Source organism: Danio rerio, chromosome 25, assembly GCF_049306965.1.
Source record: "Danio rerio strain Tuebingen ecotype United States chromosome 25, GRCz12tu, whole genome shotgun sequence".
Lineage (NCBI taxonomy): Eukaryota > Metazoa > Chordata > Actinopteri > Cypriniformes > Danionidae > Danio > Danio rerio.
In genome coordinates, this window is record NC_133200.1 from 16074542 (window position 1) to 16090220 (window position 15679).

At 40.4% G+C, this 15679-nt stretch overlaps 1 protein-coding gene across 6 annotated transcripts in view; it reads left to right on the forward strand.

The window, feature by feature from the left end:
* dnajc24 (DnaJ (Hsp40) homolog, subfamily C, member 24) overlaps positions 1 to 13664 on the forward strand; it is a 276223-nt gene extending 262559 nt beyond the window's left edge. The window contains exon 14 of one of the 6 annotated variants that reach the window (XM_073941886.1): positions 13454 to 13664. The gene's annotated coding sequence lies outside the window, so the exon portion shown is untranslated. Of the gene's footprint in view, positions 1 to 2373; positions 2544 to 13453 lie in introns of those variants that run through there. The other 5 variants (XM_073941897.1, XM_073941887.1, XM_073941906.1 and 2 more) reach the window with 5 other exon arrangements.
* Positions 13665 to 15679: the final 2015 nt, after the last annotated feature.

The window sequence follows — 15679 nt, forward strand, 5'->3', positions numbered from 1 at the left end:
TCATTATATTATGTTGCCACAGCCAAATCACCCTGCAGCCGAAGACTGGTTACTCACTGAAGGAAGCTAAGTAGGACTGAGCCTGGTCAGTACTTGGATGGGAGACAACATGGGAAAGTTAGGTCACTGTTGGAAGTGGTGTTAGAGAGGCCAGCAGAGGGCGCTCAACCTGCAGTTTGGGGGTGTTCCCTTCTCTATATTATCAGTGAGTGCCATCTTTTGGGTAAGATATTAAACCAAGTTCCTGACTGTCTGTGGTCATTAAAAATCATGGCCTCCCAATCATCCCATTCCACCGAATTTGTCTGTATCACTGCCTCTCAACTCCACCAATAGCTAGTGTGTGGCGAGCGCACTGGCGGCGTTGTCCTGTTGCTGCCGTCGCATCATCCAAGTGAAAGCTGCACACCGATGGTGGTGTGGAGAGACCCCCCTTATGATTGTGAATCGCTTTGGGTGTATGGCCATACACAGTAAATACGCTATATAAATACACATTACATTACATGGTGTTTGACCCCATACTTTTAAATATAAATGTGACATTGTGTTCTGTTTTAATTTAGATTGCCCTAGCAATGCAAAATCAGACAGCCAATATAAAAGGCGCAAATTGATATCTTTGGAACACAGTGGCATAGACACATGGGGGTGGGTTAATTTGACTCTGGCAACCAATCTTTTGGACATCCTTGGCAACAAGCTTTGAGTTCACTTGCAACAAGCTCAATAGACCACCATCCAAAGACCCAACGGCATCATATAAACATGTTGCCCGAGCCCTCATTTGACTCAAACCGCCAATCACAAATCACCTTCACTGGTTCCTAGCCTTGCCTTAGCAACAATTTGAAAATCTATTAACTAAAGTTAGTGAGTGGATTTTTCTTTTAAATACCCCAGCAGCATGTTTCTTGCATGATGATTACAGATGAGCTTATTGCTAATATTATGTTAAAACAATTATGTAAACCATGTAGCTAGTATGACACTAAAAAAGTTGGCTTGTAGCTAGCATAGGGACAGCATGACAAGCATAAAACTAGCAACATGGTAATCTGCACTGTGAAAAATGCAGGGTTCCACACAATTCATGTTGTCTTAACACAAATCGATTAAGTTAACTTAACACTTTTTACAAATATATGTGGATTGAACATAAAAAAATAAGTTTTCCCAATGAAATCTCAGAAGTTCTACAGTACATTTCTGTTTTAATGGAAAACAGATGTTGCTGTTAAAAGGTCCATCATTTCTAAAACCTATATTTAACAGTGTAGTTTTACAATGGATTTATACTTTTGGAAGCTTAAAAAAAATGCCACTGCCCAACTTTATACAGCACGAAAGAGTCAGCTGTAATAATGTTCGTTTCGTGGGAAGAAGAAGGCAGGGTCGGCGATATCAGGTAAGCACAATTTTTATTTATAATTCTGTGTGTGTGTGTGTGTGCGTGTCGAGTCTGTAAGTCGACAGGCTCTCCTCTCTCCCGGCTTCTCCTTCTCCTCCCCTTATGAAGGTGTCTCTCCGGCCCAATCACTAGAAAACACAGGTGTTAATAATTATTTATGATTAGACCACTGACCAGCCGCCGGTATCTCCGCCTGCTCTCCCCCCTTTCTGGGTGTTCGATCACGCCTTCCCCACCACATCAGCATAGAGCTTTTACAACTGTGTTTGTCTGACAGAAGAAACACATATACACTGAGAATGGCTTAAGAGCATACCCGTCAAGATTGGGATTTAAAAATACAGGATATGTAGCATTTCTGCATTTTCTTAAAACAAATAAACAAAAAAAGTTAAACCAACCAAAAATGACATCAAACTTCCTAAGCTGTTCATTTAGAGCAGTTTAATTGTATATAACCCTAAATTAGCTTCAAATGATAGAATACGGTGCAATTTATTCCAACCCAGGCTCATTCTAAATTGTACCTCTATATACATTTCTGGAGGCTGCGTAATACATCCTAGGAGGTATGTTTTTTTTTGCAATTTTTGTTTTCGCGAATCTACGAGAGATCACTGTGCACTCACATTCTGTGAGATCTCACATTTCTCTCGCAAGTCCTATTCGCGCCCGCTGTTCTCACATAAACTCACTCTTGACTGACTGTTTGACTGACTGAATGACTGATTGAATGACTGACTAACTGACCAACTGACTGACCCACCCTCCTCCTTCCCTAAACCCAACTAATTTTATCGATTTACCCGCCCACCCACTTCCCTAAAGCCAACCAACAATTTTCAAAAGCACTCCAGAAAAAGAAAAAGAAAAAGTTTTACCCCTTTTTCAGATTTTATCACATTCTCACCCTGTTATTTACTTGTTCATTTTCTTTTTTGGATTCTGTTTTGTCTTATCAGCTTTCTGGAACCATTCTTCACGGGACTCGAACCCCGTCACCATGGTCAACTCCACTCTGTGTCTCAAGTCCACCAACGTACATGGCAAGCTAATGAGACAAACTGGTAACAGTAAGAAACCTGTGTTAGTTTGAAAATAAAATGCAGCCATATGTACCTCTTGCCACATAATTTGCTGTCTTCAGATATGTATATAGAACTACATTTTCAGAATGAGCCTATGTTGTTTTATTCACTGTATTTAAATATTGACTAAAGTTAGGCTACTATAATAATTTAGTGAAGAGCAGCGAATCTCATTTTGATCCATTGACCTGTTTGATAGAGAGGTGTCACTTTAAGAATCCACAAGTCTAAAATGAAAGCATTCGATTACTTTTGTGATTACTTTTCGTATGCTCATTTAAAACAAAATTATGTGTGTTTAAAATAAAACATGCCAGGACGGACATGTTTGCATATTATTAAGTGTATTTGTCACACCCAAATCTTAAACTGTTCACTTTCATTTTTATTCAAATCGCGTAAACAAGCTGATTTGGGAACAGCACTTTATCATAATGGTGCACGTCCGTCAGTCAAACCATTACATGAATTGACTGATTTAGTGGTTGCATAGAAAGAGTGAGGGTCGACGCATAACTTTACTGGAAATGAAGTTAAGGCAGTTATTTTAATATTAATTTCAACGTGTTTTTAGGCCAAAATAAAGCAAAAGCATATTTATCTTGAACAGCTTTTGCAATTATATTAAGATCGGCTCTTTGATGCTACTTTCACTTTTCATAGAAAAATCAAGAATGCGGGAGAAATATGGGAAAATACTTAAATGTGATGATAGTGGGATAGAATGGTAAAATACAGGAGAATCCTGGGAAAAACAGGATGGTTGAGTGAGTAAATTATGGGGTAATTTTCTTTATTGGGTGAGCAGTTCTATTAATTACCATAAACATAATGCCATTTACTCATAATGAGCAATGTTCCCTCAATACAATCTTCAATAAATGTAATGATGTGTAGATATCAAGGCTTATGCCTCTTGTTTCCAGGCTCTTCCTTTTCAAAACTCCCAAGGGAAGTGATGTAAATGGGTTCAAATATCACTTAAGCACTCAGGATATACGAGAAACACACACACATTACACTCATCCACAGCTGGGTCAGGTGTAAGTGTTTCCCGGAACTTAACTCTCTCTCCAACCCATGTGCACCTCTTTCCTTGCATCTTTCAGCCCAGAAAAAGAGCTTGAGGCTAAGAGGGTCTGTAGGCCTTTTCTTCCCTGGAGACACTGGAGCCCATCTGTCTGTGTGTGCCAGTGAAGCTAAACTAGCGGCGGGCACGACGACTCCTTGGAGGACTTTGAACGCCCCCCCTCCCATACCTCAACCACAGACAGCAGATGGCGAGCAGCCTCCTCGTTCCTTTGCCATGTTTGTTTAATACATTTAATTAATATTCTACCTCAATGGAGACCCACCACAGACCCTCCCTCCAGCCTCGCTCTTCTTCTCCTTCTTGACTCTTCGGCACTATATTATGATAGACAGACTGGCGTTGGACAATTATACACACAAGAGGCTAACAATGCCCCAGAGTGGGCTCTAAATGAAAAGCTCCATGTGCTTTCTTGTAGAGTCGGATGTATTAATCAAAGGCAAACCCTCAGGACGCATTCAAGAGCCCCTGAGAGTCGTAATGCATTGGTTAACCAATATCGTGCCGAGGAATGTCTCTAAAGGGTCCCTTGGGTGGCAATGGGCTAAAATAGAAGAAGGCAGTGCGCAAAGGTTCAGGACGGTTCATGCAAAAGTCAGTCATGGGTTATTATAGCATGATTGGGACTAAAGTGACAAGTGCTTTGCAACAAGAGCTAGGGCAGGTTTGAAGTGGTCTGATTGGCCGACTGTGCTAAAAAAATATATATATTAATTCAGAAATAGTCACATGTTGGGGAAAGCTGGATCTTTGTGATTCTCGGTGGCATTTTCAGTACTGCTTTAAAATAAAATGTAAAACTTTTTAATGCATTTTGGTGGCCTGAAAATTTAACTCGCAATCAGTAAGGGAGGAAGCTGTGAAAATATAGGCTGACCCCTCGCCATACCTGTCAAACCTCTTGATTTTCCTGGGATTCTCCTGTATTTTACAATTCTATCCCGCTATCCTCCCGTAAAGGTACATTCCCGTATTTCTCCCGTATTTTCAATATTTCTATGAAGGGTGGAAAAATATACGCAACCCATGACGCAATACCAGGGGACACCCCTTGTTCGTAAATGTGAGTCTGTTCTATGCTTTTGTTTTATTTAGGCATGAAAACACTTTGAAATAAATATAAAAAACAGGTTTCCCTTTTCTTTTCATTACAGGTGCTGTCGCCCCTCCTATGCAATCTTCAAAACAGTCACATAGCAGTGCGTGACTGTCAGCTGACGCGCTCCATAGTGATAAATACATACTGGTTCCCACATGGATTCTGAACAAGCAATTTGAAGCAAAGCGTACGTCTGGGTTTTGGGTGCATGTTTAAATAGACATATACGCAAAATTAATTAATAATAATAATAATAATAATAATATATATTTATTTATTTATGTATTTATTTATTTATTTTTCAATCAAAACTAACTTTGTCCTAAATGAGCAAAAAAAGTTATGAAAGCAATCGAATGCTTTCATTATAACATTAGATGTGTGCATTTTGAAAGTGACCTGTTGTTCAATGTAATCAAATAAAAAATCTAAATAAATGAGAGATTAATTTGCTGCTCTTTAATAATAAAGTGTAAACAAACAATTTCAAAAAGAGAGCATTACATTAATTTTTGCTTGTTTATTACTTTTTAACAAAGACATTTTGTCAATCAATGTTTGTATAAAAAACAGTAGTACAGAATGTATAATTCATTTACAACACTTTAACTTTATAATCCATCACCGTCACAATCTAATTTAAATAAAGAATTGATTCTGAACTTCTGAAAATAGATTAAACATCAGAAACAATTGCTATGCATACATTTTTTTACTCCCACACCTTCAAGAAAGTGAAGGTTTTTAAAAATGAAAGTGATTTTTTTGGGAGATGGGGTCAGAATGCCATTTTGGGAAATTCAAATAGCGCACCTCGTTGAAATAAGCTAATTGACTGATTCTCACCCATCACAGTTAAAGTGACAGAGACAACATATCTAAAAAGCACCACACACAGCAGCATGAGTGGCATAGCTCGTAAAGTGAATGGCAACTTGTTTTGACGCAATCATAAACCCATCTCCAATCCAGCGTCTGATAAACTCATTTTTCGTTTCCCCCACTACATATCAGATTTTGCCTATCACAAGGAAGACAAGTACGAATCATTAATAAGTGTGTGTATTATGGAGGATTTAAATTCATAGAACTGGATTGGAGAGGTGTTATATCCAAATCGTATGCATTATAAGTGTGTTATACATTAAAAATAAGCTTAAATATATATATTTTTGTACTGCTTCAGCGAACTTGAACAAGTATATTAAAATCCATAAATGTTCACTAGTTGTATTAGTTTTTTTTTAAGTATGCTTTAAATGCTTTAAAAATTTGTTAAATCTCTGTAGACTAGAAATATACTGTATATCATTTACTTTAAAAATGCGGGCAATACATTATAAATTTATTTTATTTTTAATATATTATGTTATTCTTAATTTTTAATTTAACAATAGGGATGCGACCAGGTAGGGGGCCTACAAGACATTGTGCCTAGGGGCCTCTGTATTCTTAATCCAGGCCTGAACATTACAAGAACACAAAGGGGAAATCTTTCCAATTCACCCTCCTCCTGCCCTAAACCCAACCAATAGTGTTTTCAAAAGTACCAATTTTATTTATTTATAATTAGCTAAATGCTTATTATAACATATTCATCAGACATTTGCTTGCCATTAATACATATGAATCACAGATAAATAGGTAAATAGTTCTAAATAAATAATTCAGTTGATCGAAAAGTGACAGAAAAGACAGAGAAAAGCATGTGATATGATTGATCGCAGTTGGTCTCTATAAGTCTACTGTATTAATCCAAACTCACTTTAAATAGCCTGTCTAAAACTACTCCCTTGGTTTTTGTTTTTCATAGAAACCCCTCATCCACCCTATCTACCCCTTTCCTCCTTTACCAGAGGGAGATTTCAGGAACTTTCTGATCTCGTAGATCTCGTAGTCCCTTATATTACAATTATTTCCGAGCTCAGGGTTCTCTCCAGGGGCAGCATGCCAAACCTGCTATTACAGTTTTTCTCAGTCGCTTTGGTGCATTTCTCACAACACTAGTGCATTTTTGCACAACAGTTAATGCATTTCTCAAAACAATTAGTACAAACTGCAAAAACTAGCTGATAACCTGCAAAAAAAGCATCACATGCTCATAATGAATAGTTCATTACTCAAAAGCAAGTATTCATGTCAATCAAAGTGTCCGTGTCATCAAAATGAAAAGTCCTGACACCATTGTTTATGAGGAAGATAGTCAAATGACTTTGTCTTGTTTTCATTATGATGTTTACTCTCTACATTTTTTTCAATGCAAAAGAGTCAGATTTTGGTGACACTTCCTGCAAATGCTCAAGACAGCACTGTATACTATTTGCACAGTCATTTGAAAACTACAGTAAAGTTAAACATCACTGCATTTAGTGAGGTATCTGAGTACAAGACACTGAATATGTTTGTTTCACATTTTTACTGCATTTGCTCTTTACAATCCTAATTTATTCACAGCATTGTGCAAAATAATAAATACATCCTTATTTACAATAAACATAAACTTCCTTTGGGTAGAGCTGTATGTCACAGATTGGCCAGGCTCTTCCACCAATTTCACACAGCGCCCATCATCACCTGAGTTTTACAGTTTTTCTCAGTCGCTTTGGTGCGTTTCTCACAACACTAGTGCATTTTTGCACAACATTTAATGCATTTCTCAAAACAATTAGTACAAACTGCAAAAGCTGATAACCTGCAAAAGCACGTCATGCTCATAACGGATAGTTCATTCCTCAAAAGCAAGTATTCATGTCAATCAAAGTGTCAGTGTCATCAAAATGAAGAGTCCTGACATCATTGTTTATGAACAAGATAGTCAAATGGCTTAGTCATGTTTTCATTATGACGGTTTACTCTCTACATTTTTTCCAATGCTAAAAAGTCTGATTTTGGTGACTCTTCCTGCAAATGCTCAAGACAGCACTGTATACTATTTGCACAGCTATTTGAAAACTACAGTAAAGACATCACTGCATTTAGTGAGGTATCTGAGTACAAGACACTGAGGCCCCGTTTACACTAGTGCGTTTTAGTTTTAAAACGGCGTTGTAGAATGAAAACGATCCGCGTCCACACTCGCGTTTTACCCAGCGTTTCTGAACAGCTCTCCGTCCACACCAAAACGCTGAAAACGCACATCACGTGACCACACACACACTCTCGGGCAAGCGCTCCAGCTTTTTAACCCAGATGAGAGCTCTGCTTGTCGGACTGCTTATCACGCATCTCCCGCTGGATCTAATCTCACTATATTTGCTAAACGTGATATTTCATTCATGTTGTTGTCTTTATCTAACGACATAGGCCAATTCCCTGACGTTGGTCATTGGAATCTATTAAGTTACTTGTTCACAGGTAACATGTTTTGGTTAAGCGCAAAGATAAGTTAATGATTAATCCAGGTACATTGACTGATCGCTTGCCTTTATTTCCTACAATGTATAAACTTATTGTATGTTATACTTTTATAATTATCGATTATTAAAACTGATATTCAGCAAAAGAGAGGGTGCGTTTCGTATTTTCACTGAAATTGAAAGGAGGCAGGTGTTATCGGCTCCGTTTAGTTATAAATATGCACACAGTGAAGATGACGCTTATATATGCAGCACGGCGCCTCAACATTTCTGCTGTCTGTTAAGTTGCTAATATTAAAAAGAAAATAGGCAGTTCCTTAAATCATGTTTACGTTTTATTGTTGAGAAAGTGAAACAACGTAGCGAAGGTGATGTGAATGAAGTTATAATGTACACTGTTCCCTGTGAAGATTTACCCGTGTCCTCGGTATGTTTTCCATATCAAACTGAGAAGGGGGAGACTGCAGCCTTGATCAAAACTTGCGAAGTCTTAACTTACAAGAAGAGGATGCGAGACTGAACTGTGTGTGGGCTACTTAATATTCAGGAAAAGCCCCAATCAGAGAGGCGAACGTTTGCAGCCCCGCCTCCGTTTTCAGATGTCTCCGTCTTTCCCCATCCACACTGAGACGGAGCAGCAGCGTTTTAAAATGAAAACGGCCTCTCCAGCGTTTTCAAAAAGCTCCGTTTTCGGCGCTCGAGAACTCCGGCGTAGTGTGGACGGATGGCGTAACCGTAGCAAAACTGATGCGTTTTCAAACTAAAACGCACTAGTGTAAACGGGGCCTGAATATGTATGTTTCACATTTTTACTGCAGATGCTCTTTGCAATTCTAATTTATTCACAGCATTGTGCAAAAAAATAAACACCCCCTTATTTACAACAAACATAAACTCCCTTTAGGTAGAGCTGTGCATAACTGTAAACAGTATTGCAGTACAAATTGGAACTGAGCCTGCAACATACACAGGTCTGTAAATCATTCATGAAATTGTTCAATTTTAAAGACATTTTCAGGAAAATAAAGATTTAAATTTGTTTTATAAAATTTGCTTGAAAGATTTTGACAACTAGTTCAACATTTTTGTATGTAATGACTCAAGTAATGAAATGAGGACTGTTAGTTTTATATGGAATGACTATTTAGCATTTACAAGTTTAGTTAATTTTGACTGACATGACATAAGCAGATGATAATGTTATAAACAGCAGAGAGTTGTATGAAAGCAATTGATGCATGTCCAAAAGCATTAGCAATTTGTTGAAAGGAATGAGAAACTGCTACTATGATGTACACAAATGACTAATTGTTTTGAGAAATGCATTACCTGTTGTGCAAATGTAAATAGTGTAGTGAAAAATGCACCAAAGCAACTGGGAAAAACTGTAATCATGCACACCTGCACCCTATCACCTTGACACACAATAAAAGCACACACCTCACACTACTCTTTGTCTGGGCTTGTTCCTACGAAGCGGACTCATATCGGATACTCTCCACGTATTCACTATCATTAATTTGCCATTCTGATACTTACCTGATCTCTGTTTGTTTCCATTCTGTCCAGTCTTCCCTGTATCCAGTCAGAGGTGTGTGCATCGTCTTTCTGTCTTTCCCGCAAGTCATCTGGTGTGTGCATTCGGTCTTCCTCATTGGCTATCATCGGTTCTGCAAAGGACAAGGACAATAATATCATCTTAGACTTCCTTCACGTAACCCTTGTTATCCGTCTGTTGCTCCGCTGTTAAAAAAAACATTTAATACTACAATTTACCCTGTTTGTCCGTCTGCTTCCATAATAGAAGCCTGGACCAAATACAGTTAACAGCATGAGCACTCCCGATCCAATTCAAGAGCTGGTGGACTCATTGAAGAGAGTTTTACTACCATCTGCACCACTTCCCGATGCACCACCAGCACCGAGCACTTCTTCATCGTCCACCAATTCATCCAGTCCCATGGCTTGACTAGCGCCCTACTCTGGCGGGGCGGAGGAGTGCAACGGATTTCTGTTACAAAGTTCTCTCGTATTCAACATGCAACCTGTGTTATACCCCACAGATCGATCTAAGTTTGCTTTCATCATATCGCTTCTCTCTGGATCTGCTCTCCGGTGGGCTGAGACCATATGTCAACAAGCTGAGCTGGTAACTAACTCCATTCAAGTTATCACTGAATATTTCAAGGAGGTTTTTGGTCGCTCTGATGGAGAGGTAGCAGCTGGAGAACAACTATACTATCTCAAACAAGGATTAATATCCACACAGGACTATGCCCTTTGGTTCCGTACTCTGGCTGCTGCCAGCGGATGGAATGAGCGATCTCTCCTCACCACTTATCAGCTCGGATTGGAACCCAAACTTAGCAGCACTAGATGATACTATGGGTTTAGAAAAACTTATCCAACTTTCTCTCCGATGTTCTGATCGTATAAAGGCCTACCAGTATGACCCAGATCCAGTACCTCAAGCACTTCTCCGTCCATCTGAGCCAGTAATCCCTCCAGAACCAGAACCTATGATCATTGAGGCTGGTAGACTCACGGCCACTGAGCGACAGAGGAGGCTGACCCCGGGTCTGTGTATGTACTGTGGTGGCGGAGGACATGTCAGACTGGATATTGTTCAGTTCTGATATTGAGAAGATGAACCCTCTCACTACCAATGTTCAGTTAACTACTTACTCTTTCTCTGTTTCAGCCACAGCCCTTATCAACTCCGGGTCAGCTGGGAATTTCATCTTGCATGCCCTAGGTCGCCAACTACAGCTCAGCACCGAAGCCTCAATGCACGTCTACCCGATTCAACCCATAACCAACAATATCAAATCACAGGGACGTATTCATCGTGAATGTGAATCCGTCAGTCTCCAAATCGGACTGTTACATACAGAGAAGATACAATTCCTGGTTCTGGAGGGCGCCACCATAGATATCATAGGACCTAGGACGCCCGTGGCTGGTGAAACATGATCCCATCCTCTCTTGGGGCACAGGAGAGATAAAGAAATGGGGTGAAGGATGTACACCAGGCTGTTTCCCCGATCTTCCATTACAGATTCATAAACCCCTATCTGTCCATATCACGTCAGTTGAAAGCCCCGTCGAGAAACGATCCGTCCAGATTCCTGAAATCTAAACTTCTTACAAGGACGTGTTTTGCCCCAAGAGAGCTTCCCAGCTACCTCCACATCGGCCATGGGACTGTGCCATAGACCTGATTCCAGATGCTCCAATGGCCAGAGGTAGAATCTACCCGTTGTCGCTTCCGGAGACTAAAGCCATGGAGGAGTACATTCAGGAGGCTCTGAGTCAGGGGTATATCCGTCCTTCCACTTCACCCGCAGCATCCAACTTCTTGTTCATTCTATAATCAATGCACGGCCACAGCCCTCCACAGCTTATGGTCTTAATTATGACATCGGGAATCAAGAACTTCTCGCCATCAAGTTCCCCCTGGAGGAGTGGCGACATTGGTTGGAGAGTGGAAAACATCCCTTCCAGGTAATCACAGATCATAAGAATTTACAATATCTCAAAGATGCTAAACGACTCTGTCCTCGTCAGGCCCACTGGTCATTGTTCTTCTCCAGATTCCATTTCTCCATATCCTATCGGCCAGGATCTAAAAATATCCGAGCAGACGCACTATCCAAAATTCACGATCATCAAGAAACCATTGAAACCCTGGCCAAGATTCTTCCAGATCATATTGCTGTCTGTCCCATCAAATGGTCTGCTCCTCCAGCCATTGCCACTCCTGAACCCAGACCTCCGCCGGGCTGCCCCCCGAATTGGCAGTTTATTCCAGACAATCAACAAGTAGATCTCATCCACTCCACTCATACATCTCTGGGCACTGGGCATCCCAGGGCCAACAATACCCTCTCGCTGCTATCGCAATGCTTTTGGTGGCGGGACATGGCAAAGGATGTGAGGAAGTATGTGCAAGGCTGTAGAGAATGTGCCATGTTAAAGAGTCCTCGCCATCTACCTGCAGGCAAACTCCATCCCTTACCCATCCCGAATCGTCCCAGATCACATCTAGGAGTAGATTTCATGACGGACCTTTCCTCATCTGATGGTAATACCTGCATTCTTGTTATAGTAGATCGATTCTCAAAATTCTGTCGTTTGATTCCCTTGAAAGGTCTTCCCACAGCCCTAGAAACAGCTGAAAGTCTCTTCAACCATGTCTTTCGATGTTTTGGTCTACCAGAAGATATAGTCTCGGATCAAGGTCCCCAATTCATTTCAAGACTATGGAAAGCCTTCTTCGGACTCCTAGGTGTGACCATCAGCCTCTCATCTGGCTATTATCCACAAACCAACGGCCAGACGGAGCGGAAGATTCATGAAGTGGGACGGTTCCTCAGGACCTTCTGTCACGGTCACCAAAATTCCTGGAACCAGTTTCTGGGCTGGGCGGAATACGCCTAGATTTCACTGCGGCAACCTACCACCGGACTCACGCCATTCCAGTGCATTCTGGGATTCCAACCTCCACTTTTTCCCTGGAATGAAGAACCATCTGATGTACCCGCAGTGGATCACTGGTTTTGGGAGAGCGAAAGGGTCTGGGACGAGGCTCATCACCATCTCCAGAGGGCAGTTCGCAGAGCCAAGAAGGTGTCAGATAGGAGTAGGATTGCAGGTCCCGTCTACAATCCTGGGCAGAAGGTTTGGTTCTCCACCAGAGATATCCGCTTGCGACTGCCCTCCAAAAAACTTAGTCCCAGATTCGTTGGTCCCTTCACCATACTGAAACAGGTCAACCCCGTCACCAACAAACTACAACAACCACCCCAGTACAGAATCCACCCCACATTCCTCTGATTCCCCACCCGCCTCTGATTCCCTTTACAGAGCCTGGCCACGAAGAGGAACCCCCTCCCCCACTGATGCTGGAAGAAGGCTCCATTTATAGTGTCAAGGTCCCGGCGTCATGGTTGTCAGCTAGAATAGAGTAGATTGACTGATTGACCGTTGACTGGGAGGGATATGGGCCAGAAGAGAGACCAGGGAGGGATATGGACCAGAGGAGAGATCGTGGGTCTCCAGATCAGACATCTTAGATCCCGCACTGATGGAAGAGTTCCATCCCAATCACCCCGAGTACCCGGCACCTCGTGGACGAGGTAGACCACCATGGCGTCGGAGGTTTAGGCCCTCAGGAGCAGGCCCTGGGGAGGGGGGTAATGTCACGGATTGCCCAGACTCTTTCACCAATTTCACACAGCGCCCATCATCACCTGAGCTTTAATCATGCACAGCTTGACACACTATAAAAGCTCACACCACTCTTTGTCCGGGCTCGTTCCTACAAGCGGACTCATAGCGGATACTCTCCACGTATTAACTATCATTTGCCATTCTGATACTTACCTGATCTCTGTTTGTTTCCAGTCTGTCCAGTTTTTGCCATATCCAGTCAGAGATGTGTGCGTCGTCTTTCTGTCTTCCCTGCAAGTCATCTGGTGTGTGCAATTCGGTCTTCCTCATTGCCTATCATCCATCCTGCTAAGGATAAGGACAATAACATCATCTCTGACTTTATTCACGTAACCCTTGTTATCCTTCTGTTGCTCTGCTGTTAAAATAAACATTTAATACTACTACCCAACCTGTTTGTGCATCTGCTTCCATAACACTGTGCACAACTGTAAACAATATTGCAGTACATGTCGGAACTGAACCTACAACACACACAGTTCTGTAAATCATACATGAAATTGTTCAATTTAGAAGACTTTTTCAGGAAAATAAAGATTTACATTTTTTTATCAAATTTGATTGACAGATTTTGACAACTAGTTCAACATTTTTGTCTGTAATGACTCAAGTAATGAAACGAGGACTATTAGTTTTATATGGAATGACTATTCAGCATTCACAAGTTTAGTTAATTTTGACTGACATGACAGAAGCAAAATAATGTTAATATTATAAATAGCAGAGAGTTGTACTGTATGACAGCAATTGATGCACGTCCAAAAGCATTTGCAATTTGTTGAAAGGAATGAGAAACTGCTACTATGATGTGCACAAATGACTAATTGTTTTGAGAAATGCATTAACTGTTGTGCAAATGTAAATAGTGTTGTGAGAAATGCATCAAAGCGACTGAGAAAAACTGTATTATCAAGCATTGCCTAAGTGTGAACTCTTGAAGGAGAAGAAACTGTGCAATAAATAATCTAACTATGCTAGTTTTTCTGAGAACTTTACTGTCATCCAAAGTCATTATTTATTCAATAAATTAATTATAAATTATATTCAGTAGTTATGTTTCCATCCAAAGAAGAGAATTAAATGTATGCACAAAACTGGAATATCACATTTAAAGACATGCTAATAAAGAAGCATTTCCATCCAACGAGTCAAAGAGAACAAAATTGTCCTTTCCTGATTATCTGGCGCCAAATATCAACTGTAAAAACAGAATTTACTGTGGTAGGAGAAGCTGTGTGAATCTTTTTCATATATAATAAATTACTTGTGCCTCAGAGGACAATGCCGACATGCAATGACGGCAGGGACACGGAGCACAGAAGCTCTTGACGCTCTTCTGGAGGTAATTATTAATACTAACACATACTAAAATGGTTAGGGCATTTTAGAGTGACCAAAACAAGATTTCAGATGTTTTACAGTGTGCTCAGCCTGCTGATTTGTCCATTCACACACATTTTTACCATCACATGATCGCTTTATAACAAAATCACATGACTTTTTTATGTGCATACTGGAATTTGATCAATAAAAGTGTTTCTATCATAGTTTATGCACATCTTTTCTTAATGAATAAAAGATTATCCTACTCAGTTATGCGCATATATTTTTTTAAACGCATTTTCAAAATTAATGCGCATCTTGGCGTTTCCATTTGCATACAGATGACAATACAGATCACACAGATCCACGAAAACAACTAAAACACTTGTAAAACACATGTATTGTGTATGCCAGGCCAGTAGGTGGTAATACAGTTTTTAAAACTGTGTACATACAGTCCTGTATGTATAGACCTTGTTGTTTTTGTAGTAACTACATTTCTGCAATAACGATATAAATAAAACACTCACTTCCGTTTTGAAAAGATGGCATTTTCACGCATCCAAAACTAACACACATTTGAAAATGGTGTCATGTAAACATCAGCCTTTCAAACGTCTTACCTTTTCTTTTTAAAAAATAACACACTTCATAATCATGACTTCAACACACTAGCAAAAAATTGTGGCTAATCATTTGCAAACATGGCATCGATGACAGCGTTAATGACGTTAATTGCGAGCAACAAAAGGAACGGCAGTCAAATAAAGCGCATCTGTTTCATTGAAATCATCCGAACTGTCTTTGTGTGATAATGAAGACGTTAGCGCAAAACAGAGCGACTGTAATCTGTTTACAAGCACTGAACTGGGAGACCGTCCAACGCCTTAGGGCAACGTTAACACAACACTGCCAGTCAGTTTCCCCCAGATGTACATGGCACATTTCTCCATCCAACAAGAGCATTTACATACGCAGAGCAGGACATGAGCAAATCTAAAGTGTCATTAGCATATGCACCACGGGCTCATTTGACTTGCTAACGTGCCGGGCATGGATTTTGCCACTATGGATACG